Here is a 16,286-nt window from a genome sequence, read left to right on the forward strand (position 1 = left end):
CATGCAGTTCTGGAATTTTTGTCAGAAATGGATTTAGTAGGACTTCCCTGGCAGTCCAGCGATTAGGACTCCATGCTTCCACTGCAAGTGGCGCGTGTTCAATCCCTGGTTGGGGAACTAAGATCCCACATGCTGCCTGTCGCGGCCAAAAAAAAAAAAAAAAAAAACAACCAGATTTAGTAAACACAGGGGTCTCCTGAGCATATTATTTCCACTTCAGAACCACCCGACTGCTTCCGTTGGTCGCTGTGTGCCTCATTTCTGCTCTGCCGGTTACAGATAACAAACCTGCAGGAACTTATGTCCCCAGGGAAAGTGGGTACCTGCAGGAGCAGGGGACAAACTCTTTTGTCTTTGCAGAGAATTCATGAGTTAGAAATTCACCCCACCTGAGATTGGTCTTTCCTGAGTAGCAATAGTAAATTATAATAATTTAAATACACAAACTTCAGCCTACAAAATGAGTTCTATTTAAATGGGGCAACTTGCTCATGAAATGAACCACCTTTCAGGATGTGAATTTTTCTTGATAAGATACCTAACATGTGTGGCAATAATTCCCATCACTCTGGCTTCACTTGGTTGTGTGGGCAGAACTATTATATTAAGTAAATTGCGTAGAGTTACTTAATAAAGGAGTTTTAATCCATCTGGTTTTCAGGGATTAAACAATTTGATCTAAGTATTTCTTTTTGACAGAGGAGAATTTTTCTCAGCTAAGAATGAGGAAGCAGTCACGGGTTGAAAAGGCTGAGTATATATTTAATACCCTCGGGAGCTAACAGAGCAGCCAGTTTTATTCAACTCACTGAACAAATGTGATATTAACTGGCCTTCACCAAGTTCATCCTGAGATAAAACAAAGTCTTTCTTTTAGTTCCCTATGATGTAATGAAATTCATGCACCACTGCTTTGTTATAAATTAGAGATTAGTGTCATTTTTTGGTTCGGTTTCAAATACAAGGCGACAGAGATGAATTAACTTTACAGATGTTCAGAGAAATTGTATTAGGTTTACCCAAGTAGAACAAAATGGAGGTAGTTATTAAGGAAAGGGATAAAATTTGAGACAGGAGCTCTCTGAAAGAAGCAATGATCTGCTAGGGTGTAACCTACAAAGAAGCTCCAGAGCCCACTTATGAATTCACACATCCAAGGGGTGCCCCTGCCAGGCTCTGAGTCTGATGATTCCAAGGGTCATTAGCCAGGGCTGGGCTTTACAAGAGCTTTGAGACAATCGAAGGGATCAAAGGATCAGAAACAGGCCATTTCTTATCTTCTCCTTTTCCTGGCTTCTCAAATTCACATGCATGCAGAGGTCAGACTAGACATTTAAATAAGGACTTCAGGTGAAAACTGTGGACCCAGGGAAGGTAGGCAACGTTGAAAGTCGTACATCCACCTGGCCCCAGCCACTTGCTCCCATGTGCGAATAACTCTTCCAGTTTCAAGAGACTCTAAAAATCTGGATTTTTAAATTTATTTTTAAAATTAATTTTTATTGGAGTATAGTTGATTTACAATACTGTGCTATTTTCTGCTAGATTTTTAAAAATTTTATTGAAGTTTAGTTGATTTACAATGTTAACTTCTGCTGTACAGCAAAGTGACTCAGTTATATATATATATATATATATATTCATATTCTTTTCCATTATGGCTTATCACAGGGTATTGAATATAGTTCCCCATGCTATACAGTAGGACCTTGTTGTTTATCCACCCTATATATACTAGGTTGCCAATCCTGAACTCCCAGTCTATCCCTCCCCCACCCCCCTCCCCCTTGGCAACCACAAGTCTGTTCTCTACGTCTGTGAGTCTGTTTCTGTTTCGTAGATATGTTCATTTGTGTCATGTTTTAGATTCCACATATAAGTGATATCATATGGTGTTTGTCTTTCTCTTTCTGACTTACTTTGCTTAGTATGATCATCTCTAGGTCCATCCATGTTGCTGCAAATGGCATTATTTCATTCTTTTTTATGGCTGAGTAATATTCCATTGTGTGTGTGTGTGTATCTATCTCACATCTTCTTTATCCATTCATCTGCCAGTGAATATTTAGATTGCTTCAATGTCTTGGTTATTGTGAATAATGCTGCTATGAACATAGGGGTGCATGTATCTTTTCATATTATAGTTTTCTCTGGATATACGCCCAGGAGTGGAATTGCTGGATCATATGGCAACTCTCTTTTTAGTTTTTTGAGGAACCTCCATACTGTTTTCCATAGTAAAACATTCCCACCAACAGTGTAAGAGGGTTCCCTTTTCTCCATACCCTCTCCAGCATTTGTTATTTGTAGACTTTTTAATGATGGCCATTCTGACCAGTGTGAGGTAGTACCTCATTTTAGTTTTGTAAAACTCTAGATTTTTATGTGAAAATTTCCAAGTTTTTAATCTTAAATACTAATCAACTAATGTTTAAAAAAACATCGTGTGGAATAGGAAAATAAGGCTGCATGTAGAGCCAGGCAATCAACCATTAATTTGTTACCTGTACACAAGCTCATGGAAGAAAGTATTTTTTACATACGACTTATGAGAGGCTGTGCTTGCAGTGTCAGTAGGAGGTGGGGGCATTATAACTTTCCTTGTTCTAGAAAGTTCTACCCTGACACAGCCAATTAGCATCGGGTGCCGTAAGTCTTACGCCTGAATTCTCTTGCCTGGCCAGACCCAGGTTCTTGGTTGCCTTCCTTGTCTCCTGGAGCTGCCCTGAGTACTTATACACACCTCCATGTTCCTTGTAATGTGACTTTGAGCTGGTTTTCTGGATTACCTGGGTCTCCATTGTCCTTGGAAAACAAGACAAAATATTTGTCCTAGACCCAAACCAAGGGTTTTTTAAGTGACCTAAACTGAAGGATCTCTCCGGAACCTCTTTTATAAGGGCACTCATCCCATCATGAGGGCTCTACCCTCATGACCTAATCACCTCCCAAAGACCCCATCTCCTAACACCACCACCTTGAGGGTTAGATTTTAATGTATTTGGGGAGGAATTAATTTTCACCTGAGAAAAAATACACAGAAAGGCACCTATGTAGAAGGATATTACCTGTTTACATTGTCTACCAACATTCCACCTCCACCTTCAAAACACTGCGTGTTGCTGACCATCTACAGTGAACCACCCCTTGCTAATTACACTGCACCCCGTTCCTTGGGTTTATACAATCTTCTTCTTTCGGAATGACTTTCTCCCCCCACTACCCTCCATCTTAGCCAATTCCAACCCTGCTTGTCTTTTCAGACCATATGTTGCATCTAATATAAAACTTGCCCAGATTCACTAAGTCAGAATTAAGAGTCTCTTTCCCATCTACTCTTTTTGTTTTAATTTAATTTTTCTTTTATATTGGGATATAGTTGATTTACAATTTTGTATTCGTTTCAGCTGTACAGCAAAGCGATTCAGTTATTCATATACATACATCCATTCTTTTTCAGATTCTTTTCCCATATAGGTTATTACAGAATAATGAGTATAGTTCCCTGTGCTCTACGGTAGGTCCTTGGTGTTTATCTATGTTATATAGCAGTGTGTATATGTTAATCCCAAACTCCTAACTTATCCCTCCCTCCCCTTTCCCCTTTGGTAACCATAAGTTTGTTTTCAAAGTCTCTGAGTCTGTTTCTGTTTTGTAAATAAGTTCATTTGTATCATATTTTTAGATTCCACATGTGAGTTATATCATATGATATTTGTCTTTCTCTGTCTGACTTGCTTCACTTAGTATGATCATCTCCAGGTCCATCCATGTTGCTGCAAATGGCATTATTTCATTCTTTTTTATGGCTGAGTAGTATTCCATTGTATATATGTACCACATCTTCTTTATCCATTCATCTGTCGATGGACATTTATGTTGCTTCCATGTCTTGGCTATTGTGAACAGTGCTGCTATGAACATAGGGGTGCATGTACCTTTTCGAATTTTGGTTTTCTCTGGATATATGCCCAGGAATGGGATTGCTGGATCATATGGTAGTTCTATTTTTAGTTTTTTAAGGAACCTCCATACTGTTCTCCATAGTGGCTGCACCAATTTACACTCCCACTAACAGTGTAGGAGGGTTCCCTTTTCTCCACACCCTCTCCAGCATCTATTGTTTTGATTTACTGACTTTTTAATGATGGCCATTCTGACTGGTGTGAGGCGGTACCTCACTGCAGTTTTGATTTGCGTTTCTCTGATAATTATTTTCCAGCTACTCTTATTGGATTTGTTCTGAGATGTCATCAAATACCGATCATTGCAGCAGGTAGGCATTGAGTGCCAGCTCTGTGCAGGGCACTGTGCTAGGCACAGGGATATTCGGTCGGGGGGGCACAGGTTCTCAGTCCCCCAGAAGCCATTGGTCAACTTGCACTTCCTCCCCAGGACCCCAAGCCCCCATACCTCACCAGCTCGCAGTCTGAGCTCTTCTCAGCGTGGTCTGTGTGCCACCTTCCCTCTGGCCCTCAGCATCTGTCACCTGGATTCCAGGACCTGTCTCCCCTCTGGCATCCTAGCATCCGCCCTTCTCTTCTGCACAGTCAGGCAGAATCGTCTACCGCTTTCGTGCAAAATCTTCCTGGGTCCCATTCTCGGTGCATCTGCAGGTCCTGCTCTATCTGGCCCCCTGCCTGCCTGCACCGTCCGGCAGCTCCCCACTCCTCTCCTCCCATCCAGCCCCGCACCAAACTCACACACAGTCCTATAAGCACATGGTGTGCCGCTACCTCTGAGCCTTGTCAGTGCCGATCCCTCAGCCCGCAGAATCCTTTCCCTGCTTAACCACCAGGCTGTCTTGCCTCGTCCTCCAAGCGTCAGCTTGGTTGCCAATCCCTCTAAAAAAATCTCATGATACTCTTCCCCACTCGCTCCACTCTGCCGACGTGGGACCTACGTCACTCAGTGTCTCCCCTTCCATCGTAACTCCTGCTGTCTGTACTGAGACCCAAATATGTGCTCGTCTCACACAATGGAGTATGCCTTCCTACAGTATGCGATCACCCTTATTTCTGTAGCTCCCCTGCCCAGCATGATGCTAGGTGCTTAATCAATGCTTGTTGTATGAATGGATGGAAGGGTGTATGTCTCTGTATCACTCACTAGTGTATCACCTCCATGAAGCCAGGATCTATCACCCTCAGGTTATGTAAATGAGCCAAAGATCTTCCCTGTATATTGACCCCTAGATTGTATCTTTCTTCACAGCAGGCTGGGTGAGACCCATTAGCTCAAAAGCCGACTGGCGCCAGACTCAAGTTTTTACACAACCAGTTGTTTTAAACATAAACGAAATAAGCACATTTTAGTCACTTAGAGGCTGTCTGATTTGCATACCCCACAGAACTGCACCCGACATCTGCTAGCCACTGGTGAGAAAATCCTGCCACCACAAAGACCCCAAGCGTCTGGCTCCTGGACTTTGGAACTTTCTCACCCAGAGACCCTGCACTGCCACCGACATGTTCCTAAGAGACATCGCCTGGACACGTAAGACCCCTCTCCAGAGTTTCCTTGTTCTCCTCTCTTTCTGGGTAGTGGCCGCCACACCACAGCCTCTAGACAGTCTCACGAGGTGGGTGACTTCCGTCCACAAAATTGTCAGGGTCCCCCAACTAAGCCCATTGTCTGCTACTGCCACCTTGTGGTCAAATATTTTCCTTGCTCAGCCCAGCCCGGAAATCCTTCAAATTCACCACACCTCCTCAGATTGTCCCCCAGTGTAAATCTATTGCCATCACTACTTAGGAACTGAGGGACATTTTTCCATCATCCCAGTGTACAGAGTGGATTCTCAATCAATTCTTGTATGAATGAATGGATGGATGAATAGATGAATGGATGGATAGATGGGCAGGTGGGTGGGGAGATGGATGGGTGGTTAGATGGATGGATGGGTGGACGGATGGATGGGTCTCACTTTACTACTCTGTGATCTCCATGAAGCCTGGATCTGCTGTCCTCACTAGGGTATCCTCCATCGAAAATCCTCTGCCATCATTACCCTGGATCCCTGAGCCAAGGTCCCACTGGCAATTATATACGATCAGTGCTTAATGGATGCTGTGAATTGATCAATAAGAAGAGGAAACCACCTGCATCCAAGTGATCCCTGATTTTTGGTAAAAGAAGAACAGGGCTAGAGCTACATTGCTTGAACCTCAGCGTCAGCTTCAAACCCTAAACATAGATACACAGACCCACATGCCTCTCTCTCTGCCCTGGAGCCTCATGACACAGGAAGCCAGGGCCTCCCAGCCTTAGAATTAAGCCCTTTGATTAATAAAGGGTTTAGCTGAAACTCAGAGCAGTCACATGATGTTTCTGAGGTCAGGAGGGGTTAGTCAGCGCGTCAGGGCTAGATCCCCCGGACCAAAGGCTCCGCCATGCTGCTTTCTTCCACGTGCCCCGATGCTTCTGTCATTTCCTCCGGTTTCTGTAAACATCTCGATGTCAGAGCGTCACTTGTTCAGCTGCCAATGAGGAAGTCTGAAGTCTGTGCTGTGCGCAAGGGACACCCAGGTGAATAAGGCACCATCCCCAGTGCCTTCTTCAAGTACTAGGCTGCCATTTGAGCATCACTTCAAATATTTATTTACAGCAACTTGTTCATTACTCTCAGATCTGACGCACACAAAATAGAGCACACCGGATGCTGTAAGAAAGCTTCCTTAAAGCCAGTATGAAGTCTCTTTGGATTTCTTTTTCCTGCTTTTTCCTTGAGCAAAATGACCGTCAGTCATCCCAAAATTTATATCATCAAAAATGAAAGCTTGATTTCTAGCATTTGGGGAAAATAAAATAAAATACTCCCCACTCTATACTCCTGACTTGAATTACTCTCTAATTACAGAACGCAGAGTTCTTTTCGACAGTTTGAATGTGTGAAAGCAATCGTATCAAATGATATAGCTAGAGTGACCCGTTAAGGCTTGTGAGAAAACGTTCCTGGCCAGGTCTGTTTTCCCACTGTGGAGGGAGGAACTTTGAATTTGATCAATTAGGCTTTGTATTTTTAAGGGGTAGGCATTATCTGTGGCCACAGATGAATAGAAGGTGTCATTGTCCGAACGCCCTGGGCAGAGTAAAGATGAAGTTGTCCTGTGTGGTAGGATCTGATGCTGTGAATGACTGCCAAGATCAATACCAGGAGAACCACTGCCAACCACCAACACAGGTATGAATCAATGAGAACTTGGAAAAGCATCTCAGATGCCCAATCCCTGCTTCGCCCAGCTTCCAACTGTGGACCTGCTTATACTACAATACATGAGAGATTCATTAAAAATGGAGAAGTCCCCATCTGATTCTAACTAGAATCACCCCCAAAACTACACTGTATTCTCTCGAGGACACGCTCTTGATCTAGCAGAGTTGTGTCCTTTTTTGGCTAATGCAGCTTTTGTCTGTGACCCACGGAGTTAATGTGGGTGAAGTCCATTTTCCTCTCCGTGGACATTTCAACGTGGTGGCCAGAGGAGGTAATTATTTCTCCCTTCATGTTGAATTAACAATTTTAAGAAGATGTCACTTTTGTCTTTGCAGGAGGAAAATCAGCCTCCTCATTATCCTTGAACCCTGGGACCCTTTCCCATGGTGTCTGTGTTAGATTTCTTTATTTAAAACTCCCCTACTGCATTAACACAAGAGAACCATCTGGATGGATACATTCTGAGAGGGGCTTTGGCAGGAAACAAAGACTTAAGAGCTCTACCATATAGAGGAATATGTAACAGAAGTTACATAGTCAATGCAAGAGTCATATAATAACCAGGTATCTTTTTTTTAGAAACTTTCAGAATTCAATTTAATGTGATCGGTGATTTGGGATACGGGAAGAGAGGAGAATGAACTCATAGAGGCTTTTGCCTCATTTTACCTAGTAATTTAAGTATAAACCCTACTTTGAAGTTTATCCAAAGGAATTTCTGTACCTGCTATTTTATCTGCAGCCACCAAACACCATGCGCACCAGTAACATCCCAGGCGTGACAAATTTCCAGTCACTGGAGTGGGGAATCAGGGGGAAGAAAGAAGGTAACAGACAGAATTCACAGGAGACACTCTTCTCCTGCAGGACCCCAGAAAGTTAGACAGATGCTTCGAGCATCCACGTATTTCAAGGGAAAATAGGTAGGCAAGCTTCAGAGGTTCCCAGGACATTCAGGTCCCCTCCCCTCAGATCCGCTCTCTAAGGGGAGACACCCATGTACCTTCTGGCAACACAGCACCTGTCACAGTAGATCAGGCATGTGCTGGTGAAAATGTCCTAGTGACTTCCTTTTGGGGCCATATGGCATCTGCGACTGAGTGGCCTTTTCCGGACACTGGAGGTGAATTTGCCAGCAATCCAGGTTTTCTATGCTTTATTTTCTTCCCCTAAGTTTTGTTCGAGTGATACCCCAAGATCCAGAGAACCATGGGACTCAGTCTCATCATGATACAATCAACAGGGAAAGGAGAGCTGGGCTTAGTCCTATTTATCAGTTGTGCTGTAAAGACAAACAAGCATGTTGGTACCCGGTGTCGAAGTGTGTGTTCCCCAGTAATATCCCAATATCATATCCCAATGATATTATTTTCAACAATGAGGTACGGTCTGGGGAAGACCTTTCATCCTGAATCAAGCTTGGCTGGTGCTGGATTTGGACATTCATGAGGTCAATTGAACCAAACGGTAAAAAAGGGAGAGGCAAGTCATTAAATAGAGACTTCGCTATCATCCTTGGTGTCTCACCCTCACAATTGCCAGCCTTGGGGATTTTCTATGAACTTGCAATTTCAATAGGCCCTGAAAATTCTGTCCAGTTGAGACAGGCTGGGACCTGGGACCCTTTGCTGGGACCTGGGACCCTTTGCTGCAGTGCTTGCACCTGGACACACCTCTCCTTGAGCCACAAGATACAAAGACGCTATAGCAGACTAAAAAAACTGAGTGTATGCAGTTGGGGCAAACTCTGGACCCAAAAGACACAAAGAGACCAAAAAACCCAGCTGCCACTTTTGAAGAGCCTGGAGCAAAAACAGAAGGTCAGGAGCGAAAACAAGATGTCAGGAGTAAAGGCAGGGCACTGCGCATACCCCCTGCACGCCGCAACACCAGGGGGGTGGGCAGACCACCTAAGCCACGCCCCTGGCCCGACCCCTGGACACACCCCTACCCTCACCGCATCTAAGGAGCCAGCTCGCCCCCCACTCAGGGAGGGAGCAAGCAGGGGAACCTGTTGTTTGCTCTCACTCCCACCCTGCTGCAGCAGGGGCCCCAGTAAAGCCTTGCCTGAATTTCTTGTCTGGCCTCTAGTCAATTTCTATCGCTTGGGGAAAGCCAAGAACCCTGGTCGGTATCACAGTGATTGGTTCCCTTGCAGCTATGCACCTCCAGGCACAAAGGAACAAGGATGACCGCCCTAAAGGGACGTTAGTGGTACCATGGCTGTGATCACAGCGCATCACGGGCTGCTACTTCTTAAATGACTTAGAGATGAAAGGGATGCCCTTACCAAACCGAGCTGGATGAGGGCAAGCGTGATGATGAAGACATTATCAATGGCAAAGACGTTTATGAAGAATGTTAGCTGAATTCACGAAATGTGAGTGTGCACGTATAAATGAATATGTTATTTTACCTGTGGCTTTAGATACATAGGTAGACCTAAGTAAACTATTAAAATGTATATCTGACTATCTATATCTCAAAAAAAATGTGTATAATTAAGTTGGCAATAAAAACCTTTTAGAAGATCCTCTCAGTGGAAAACTGTAGCTGATCACCTTAGGTTAGTGGTTAGCGTGGGGATTTTGTTGTAATCTGTGTGCACTCATTGGAAATGTGTCAGATATTTGAATGATTCATGGCACGTCAGATGTGAAGGGACAGGTGACATCAGGGTAGCATTATCTGGGTCAAAGGTTGCAAGTGTGACCTGGGCACTGGATTTGGCTCTCAGAAATGACCCCTTTGTTCTTGTCAGTGTTCTAACATGTTTGAAGATTTTACATTAAACATAGGATAATTGCATTTCAGTAAAATAACGGAAAATGTAAGGACTGAGTCCACATACCCACATAGGAGTGATCGGGGGAAGGGAGGAAGCAGACACTGCCTGCTTTAGGTGGGGCCTATGAGCTTCAGCTACCACGGTCCCCACCTCTCCCTATTGCCTTCCAGGGGATCCTGTCCCCCATAGAGGCTACATGCCCCTGGCTCCTGTGGGCATTTGTTTGTTTGTTTGTTTGTTTGTTTTTATCGGGGTATAGTTGATTTACAATGTTGTGTTAGTTTCAGGTGTACAGCAAAGTGATTCTGTTATACATATACATATATTCATTCTTTTTTAGATTCTTTTCCCATATAGGTTATCACAGAATACTGAGTAGTTTCCTGTGCTATACAGTAGGTCCTTGTTGGTTATCTATCTTATATATAGTAGTCTGTGTGTGTTCATCCCAAACTCCTGATTTATCCCTCCCCCGCCCGGCACCCACGCTTCCCCTTTGGTAACCATAAGTTTGTTTTCGATATCTGTTAAGTCTGTTTCTGTTTTGTGAATAAGTTCATTTGTATCATTTTTTAAATTAGATTCCATATATGAGTGATATCATATGATATTTGTCTTTGTCTGACTTACTTCACTTAGTATGATCATCTCTAGGTCCGTCCATGTTGCTGCAAATGGCATTATTTCATTCTTTTTTATGGCTGAATAATATTCCACTGTATATGTGTACCACACCTTCTTTATCCATTCATCTGTTGATGGACATTTAGGTTGTTTCCATGTCTTGGCTATTGTAAACATTCGGGTGCATGTATATTTTCGAATTATGGTTTTCTCCGGATACATGCCCGGGAGTGGGATTGCTGGGCCATATGGTAGCTCTGTTTTTAGTTTTATGAGGAACCTCCCTGCTGTTCTCCATAGTGGTTCCTGTGGGCGTTTGGATTGAAGACTCCATGTCTCATCATACTTTCTATTCAATCCCAAAAAAGACTGAGTTCTTCAGGATCTATGGGCTTCTAGGCCCAGTTAAGAAACTTGACCCTGTAAACAGAAATCATCTAATTAGAGACTCAGATGCATGTCTACACCCATTGGTTTGCAGAATTTTCTTTTAAAATAAATTTATTTTTTTATTGCTTAAAAAAATGTCCTGTACTCAGGGTACAGGGTTGAGTTGACCATACTACTTGATTTGTATCACATTATCATCACTGGTTCATGAAAGGTCCATTTCCTTACTCTTTCTTTTTTACCTTAATTCTTTAATTCCATTCTTATTCATTTTTTAGTCAAAGGCACCACCCTAGCATGTTTGATATTTGTCTAGAAAAACTCACATATCCTTGTAATATACGTTGTGATATTTTGAAAATAGGCATTTTTCATCTACATATATGTCACCATGCCCTAACTCTCTGTTTCTAGCACTGCCCCCTCAACCCTGTTTATGACCTATCTATGCTGTTTGTAATTTACTCTAAAACCTTCAAGCTGCTCATGTATACTTGAACACAAACTGGTAAGTATCTGAAAAACCATCTTTGCCAACTATTTCTTGAATCCTGAATAAAAGAGAGTTATGGTTGAATTGCAAGCCTAGGCTAGGACTGACTCCCTCACTTTGTATCTGTTCCGAATTCAGTCTTCTTTGGGGGCTCAGATCAGCTCAGAATTACTCTCTCTTCTCCCTAATCCTGATGAATCCTTTTCAAAATTGATATATAGTTGATTTACAATATTGCCTTAGTTTCAGGTGTATAGCAAAGTGATTCAGTTATATATTTTTTTCAGATTATTTTCCATTATATGTTATTACAAGATACTGAATATTATTCTGTGTGTTATATAGTAAATCCTTCTTGCTTATCTATTTTATTAAAACAAATTTTTTTTAATTTATTTATTTTCTTCGGCTGCACTGGGTCTTCATTGCTGCGTGCGGGCTTTCTCTAGTTGCGGTGAGCAGAGGCTACTCTTCGTTGCAGTGTGCAGGCTTCTTATTGCAGTGGCTTCTCTTGTTGCAGAGCATGGGCTCTAGGTGCACAGGCTTCAGTAGTTGCAGCACGCAGGCTCAGTAGTTGCGACACGTGGGTCCTAGAGTACGTGGGCTTCAGTAGTTGTGGTGCATGGGCTCAGTAGTTGTGGCTCATGGGCTCTAGAGTACAGGCTCAGGAGTTGTGTTGCATGGGCTTAGTTGCTCCTCGGCATGAGCGATCTTCCTGAACCAGGGATCAAACCTGTGTCCCCTGCATTGGCAAGTGGCTTCTCAACCACTGTGCCACCAGGGAAGTCCTGCTTATCTATTTTATATATAGTAGTGTGTATCTCTTAATCCTGTACTCCTAATTTTTCCCTCCCTGACCTTTCCCCTTTGGTAACCATAAGTTTGTTTTCTGGTTTTCTGTGTCTATGAGTCTCTGCTTTGTAAATAGATTCATTTGTATTATTTTTTAGATTCCAGATATCAGTGATATCATATACTATTTGTCTTTCTCTGTCTGACTTGCTTCACTTAGTATGATAATCTCTAGGTCCACCCATGTTGCTGCAAATGGCATTATTTTATTCTTTTTTATGGCTAAGTAATATTCATTGTGTGTGTTTGTGTGTGTGTGTGTGTGTGTATACATACATATATATATTCCATTGTGTATGTACTTATACCACACCTTCTTTATCCATTCATCTGTTGGTGGGCCCTTAGGTTGCTTCCATGTCTTGGCTATTGTAAATAGTGCTGCTATGAACTTTGGGGTGCATGTATCTTTTTGAATTAGAGTTTTCGTCTTTTCTGGATCTATGCCCAAGAGTGGGATTGCTGGATCATATGGTAACTTTATCTTTAGTTTTTTAAGGAAACTTCATACTGTTTTCCATAGTGACTGCAGCAATTTACCTTTATCTGAAGTATCCTTTTCATTCAAACATCTCACTTCCTGATTTTAAATACTCAGAACGTAAGTCATCTGACCAAAACAGAGTTTTGGTCCATTGTGTTGTCTATTACCAGGAATGCTATTCCTTCCCTCTTGACACAAACATCCTTCAAGACCTGATTCAGACATCACCGTCTGTCCCCAGATACCCAGGTCATTCCCACGTCTTGTGGGCAAGGCTCCCACCCCAGAGAATCTGTGGCCCTACACCTGCATCTCATCCCCCTCCTGACCTGTGTCTACCTTGGACAGCAGCTGTTTCTATGTGCACTGTGTCCTTTTCCTAGAACAAAAGAAATTCCAGGGCAGGGGCTGTGTCTTAGTTTATCTCTGACCCCCTTTGCCTATCAAGGGCTTGCCTGAATATGCTCAGGGAAATTTTGCTAAAAATAAACATCATACCTTTTAGAAGAGAACCACAGGGCACTTTGCAGTCCTGCCTCCCTCCCTCATGTTCACATGTGACGACTTCAAAATGATGATGTGTTTTGTGTGATATAAACACACACGCAGAAACACATGTATGTGAGCTTTCATATCTGCCATGGCAGGTGTATCAAGTATGTTTGATCACTTGAACAAAGCTTGCAACTTGGAATTGGAGGTTAAATCAAAGTTGTGAGACATTTCTTCTTTCCATAATAGGATTACAAAGAAAGATAACATGTAGAGTAAAGCATGAGAATAGCTACAGGACTGAACCCTGGGTCCTCAAAGCTGTTTGCCTAACAATGAAAGCCACTATTTCATCTGCGGCTAAGAATACAAAAGTAGGACAGGCTATAGGAGGTAAATTTTAAATCATCTGAAGCTACAGGAAAGACATTTTTGAGGTTCTTTTCAACTGGGATAATGTATGTTTCTTCCATAGCCCTTTAATAAAGAGAGAGCTGGCCACCTGCCTTTTTTAATACTCCCTGATATCATGCTTTCCACAAACGTTACCATTTAAATCAATTACAAGCCATTGAAATTGTTTTATTTCAGAATATGGATGTGAGTTATAGTGGTTTCTTATGTACATGATGTCTTTACTAAAATATGACAATTTTAAAATTGTGTCATTCATTAACTTTTCACCCTGCTGGAGGAAAAGTAATGTCCTATTCTACTTTGGAAAGAGAGCTTTTTGGAGTTCTCTTTTGGGAAATCTTTATTGGAAATTTTACATGTAAAATAAAATGTTTCTTAGAGAAAGTGGGGAGGGGGCAAGACTGGCAATTACACGCAATGTCTTCACTCTTCACAACTCCGTGGGAATTCATCACATTAGACCCATTTTACAGAGCAGGAAACTGACCACGAGCCTAACCATCATCTTCCAGAAAGAGCCTCCGGCACCTGCTGACCTGCCTTGTGTGGCCTGGGTGCCCTTAGGCCTGGCCACAGCCGCTTGGGTCTCCCCTCACCCCAGGGATCCTCAGGACCCTCTCCTGTGCTGACACCCCCATTTCCTGCGTGTTTCTCTTTCTTGCTTTACTCCCTTGTTTGGGCGGAAATCTTAGTCCAGTAGCTTCCTAACAAGAGTGCAGGACTGATCATTTGTGAGATCATTCTTGAACCACATCTATGTGACACTTTACGAGGTACCTAGAATAGCCAAATTCATAGAGTCAGAAAGTACATTGGTGGATGCCAGGGGGCAGGGGCTGGGGGGGAGGGGGAATGGGGAGTTAGTGTTTAATGGGGACAGAGTTTTAATTTAGGGGGGTGAAAAGTTCGGGAGACGGATGATGGTGAGAGTTACACAACAATGTGAATGTACTTAGTGCCACTGAACTGCACAGTTAAATATGGTTAAAATAGTATGGTTTATATTATGTGACTTTGACCACAATTAAAGAACATTTTCTTAAAAAGAAAAAAAAAAAAAAACTAATAATTCACCCTCATTTCAGTGTCCACATGAGTGCTGGCGGCGTGCAAGTATTCTCAGGGACACGGCATGTAGATTTTATTGCAGCTTTGCTCAAAGGAGGGATCTTGAGTAAGTGAGGCTGCAGCTACAATGATCTGCACCATTCATTCAACATGAACGAAGCCCCGTGGAGTGACCTGGGTGGCGAGAGTGACAGGAAGTGTCCACAGGGAGACGGACAGTGAGAGTCAGGGTATACAGAGGAGGACGGGCAGGCTTTCCAGCCTTTCACACCAGACACCCCATCCGCGCCAAACACATTTGAGGATGAATCCGAGATGCAGGGTTTTCCCCTGGGCCTTAGGAAGCTGGTTCAGCACAAGGAGAATTGTATGCAGTCTGGGGAAATAAATTAAATATGCAAAGCTACTAAATACAATACCATTTATATAGAAGATAAAAAAGGCACGTAATTTGATTAAGCCAAACATCAATGCCTTCCTTCTGCTTCCCAATTGCCACTTCTTTCTTCCCACCACAGTGGATCATTTTTATTGTGACAGCCGTAGTTTATGGAAAGAAAAAATAATCTTTATTTATAATGGGAAATTGTTTGCATATATCAAGTCCGCTCTTCACTGTACGGTTCACCCTTAACAGAAGTTAATTCTAACAGCTGTGTGTGAATCTCTTTAAGATAATCTGATATGTATGCACTTTTTTGGCTAATGGAGAAGTCTCTTCCAAAGAGAGAGCTCAGACTACTAGATAAATATTTTATTCTAATGCTGATCAGTCTTCTATATAAATATCATCTTTTCCCCCCCACTGCCCCCCAGTAAAGCAAGCGAATGTTTTCCTGCAAAAGAATTGAGAAGGCCTGCCTATTTTTGTTCCAGGGTAATGGAATATATTTACCGATGCAGAATAAATTATGTGAATCAGGAGTTCAACTGTGGAGGGTCTCGTGGCTCTTACTAATCTTATAAAGATGAAGCATGCTGGGAGTCTAAATAAATGAGACACATCTAGTCCTTTAAAGCGCATTCAATCCATAATTTTAACCCAGTGTTCCTGCATTTTTCAGAGTCAATAGCAAAGTGCTTTTCCTCTCATCTATTTGGTCTTTAGCCATCTCGTCTTCTTGGGTCAGAATCTCATCAGGGAAAATGAACTAAAGGATAAATCAGCATAATTATAAATACTCTCTGCTTGCAGCAAAATATCTAACAGGATCCAATTTCATAACAGGATCATCCATTGTTCTGAGGACCAGGAGAAACACAATGCCAATTCTGTAGACAAGAGAATGCCTGTCCACTAGGGCTCCAGAAAGAGAATGGCTCATGATATTTGAGATTTGACGTGAGACTTCTTTCCTCTAACATACATTCTGAGAAAATAATACTCACCATAGTGATATTCCCAGTAACTAATGCAAATTCATCGGTGTTTACGGAGTAGTCGCAAGATACAGAGCACTGA

Source organism: Balaenoptera musculus, chromosome 14 (genome assembly GCF_009873245.2).
Source record: "Balaenoptera musculus isolate JJ_BM4_2016_0621 chromosome 14, mBalMus1.pri.v3, whole genome shotgun sequence".
In the NCBI taxonomy this organism is placed as follows: domain Eukaryota; kingdom Metazoa; phylum Chordata; class Mammalia; order Artiodactyla; family Balaenopteridae; genus Balaenoptera; species Balaenoptera musculus.